The sequence below is a fragment of the Mandrillus leucophaeus genome, unplaced genomic scaffold (genome assembly GCF_000951045.1).
Source record: "Mandrillus leucophaeus isolate KB7577 unplaced genomic scaffold, Mleu.le_1.0 Scaffold931, whole genome shotgun sequence".
Lineage (NCBI taxonomy): Eukaryota > Metazoa > Chordata > Mammalia > Primates > Cercopithecidae > Mandrillus > Mandrillus leucophaeus.
This window is the reverse complement of record NW_012110153.1, coordinates 556278-558607: the sequence shown is the minus strand read 5'-3', so window position 1 is coordinate 558607 and position 2330 is coordinate 556278. Positions and strand designations below refer to the sequence as shown.

The 2330-nt window shown below is 40.2% G+C and overlaps 1 pseudogene across 1 annotated transcript; it reads left to right on the top strand.

Moving 5' to 3' along the window:
* Positions 1 to 1525: 1525 nt before the first annotated feature.
* LOC105532106 lies at positions 1526 to 2154 on the top strand (annotated as a pseudogene). Its single transcript, XR_001004913.1, has one exon. The product of XR_001004913.1 is annotated as a 40S ribosomal protein S7 pseudogene (transcript).
* The last annotated feature ends 176 nt before the right edge of the window (positions 2155 to 2330 follow it).

Here is a 2330-nt window from a genome sequence, read left to right as displayed (position 1 = left end):
TGGAGTGCACTGGTGCAATCTCTGCTCACCGCAAGCTCTGCTTCCTGGGTTCAAGCAATTCTCCTGCCTCAGATTCCCGAGTAGCTGGGATTACAGGCACCTGCCATCATGCCCAGCTAATTTTTGTATTTTCAGTAGAGACGGGGTTTCCCCATGTTGGTCAGGCTGGTCTTGAACTCCTGACTTCAGGTGATCTGCCCGCCTCGGCCTCCCAAAGTGCTGGGATTACAGGTGTGAGCCACTGCACCCAGCCCTTGTATTTTAATATTAAATATATTTCTTCTAAAATAGACAAACAATAGACTGAGAGAAAATTTTTGTAAAACATATCTGACAAAGGAATGGTATCAAGTATATGTACAACTCAATAATATAAAACAAACAACCCAATTTTAAAATGCACAAAATATTTGAACAGATGCTTCAAAAAAGATGTATGAATGGCAGGCCAATAAGGATATGAAAAAAAAATACTTAACGTTATAAGTCATCAGGGAACTGCAAGTTAGAATCACTACACCCCACTAGAATGACTACATTTAGTTTTAAAAATGAAAATACTATGCATTAGTGAGGATGTGGAGTAACTAGAACACTTATGTATTGCTGGTGGGAGTGTGAAGTGGAACATCTTTTTAATCGGTTCTGGCAGTTTCTTACATAGTTAAACATACACCTTAACCTATGACCTGATGGTTCCAGTTTTGGGTATTTACCCAAAAGAAATGAAAATATGTCCATTAAAAGACTTGCATATAAATGTTCTTAGCAGCTTTATTTTTAATAGGCCCAAACTAGAAACAACCCAAACGTCCATCAATTGGTGAATGGATAAACAAATACAATGGAATTGTATTCAGCACAACATGGATGAACCTCAAAAACATTATGCTGTGAAGGATCTCAGACTCAAAATGCTACCTACCTACTGTATAATTCCATTTATATGGAACACACACAACTAATACATAGTGGTTCTCTCTGTAGGATGAGGTGAGGGTGAATTTGACTGAGAAGGGGCATGAGAGAAGTTTCTGAGGATGATGGTAATGTTTAATACCTTGACAGGGGTTTGGGTTATATAGGTGTATGCATTTGTCAAAATTCAGCAAATATTCCCTTAAGATTGTGTATTTCAGGCTGGACGCGGTGGCTTATGCCTGTAAACCCAGCACTTTGGGAGGCCAAGGGAGGCAGATCACCTGAGGTCAGCAGTTCCAGACCAGCCTGGCCAACATGGCAAAACCCCATCTCTACTGAAAATACAAAAATTAGCCAGGCGTGGCAGTGTGCACCTGTAATCCCAGCTACTCAGGAGGTTGAGGGAGGAGAATTGCTTGAAACCGGAAGGTGGAGGTTGCAGTGAGCAGAGATAGTGCCACTGCATCCAGCCTGGACAACAGAGCAAAACTCGGTCTCAAAAAAAAAAAAAAAAAAAATTGTATTTCAGTGTATGTAAATTTTAGCTCAAAAGAAAACAAATGCAAAAAATGGAACTCTAGTTAACAATATACATACACTCTTCCTAAGCCAGCGCTCAGCAAGGAGAAGACTATGTTCAGTTCAAGGGCCAAGATCGTGAAGCCCAATGGCGAGAAGCCGGACGAGTTGGAATCCGGCATCTCCCAGGCTCTTCTGGAGCTGGAGATGAACTTGGACCTCAAGGCTCAGCTAAGGAAGCTGAATATTACTGCAGTCAAGGAAATTGAAGTTGGTGTTGGTTGGAAAGCTATCATAATCTTTGTTCCCGTTCCTCAGCTGAAATCTTTCCAGAAAATCCAAGTCTGGCTAGTACACGAATTGAAGAAAAAGTTCAATGGGAAGCATATTTTCTTTATTGCTCAGAGGAGAATTCTGCCTAAGCCAACTCAAAAAAGCTGTACAAAAAATAAGCAAAAGCATCCCAGGAGTTGTACTCTGACAGCTGTGCATGATGCCATCCTTGAGGACTTGGTCTTCCCAAGCGAAATTGTGGGCAAGAGAATCCGTGTGAAACTGGATGGCAGCCACCTCATAAAGGTTCACTGGGACAAAGCACAGCAGAACAATGTGGAACACAAGGCTGAAACCTTTTCTGGTGTCTATAAGAAGCTCATTGGCAAGGATGTTAATTTTGAATTCCCAGAGTTTCAATTGTAAACAAAAAATGATTAAATAAAATATATACTCACAGTAAAAAAAAAATACATAAGTATTGGGGGAGGGATGTGTGCTGATATCTTCAACTTACTTTGAAATGTATAAAAAATAAGTGGCTGGATCAATGGAAAGGTGGATAGATGGACAGATATGTGATGAAGCAAATATGGGAATTTTTTTTTTTTTTTAAT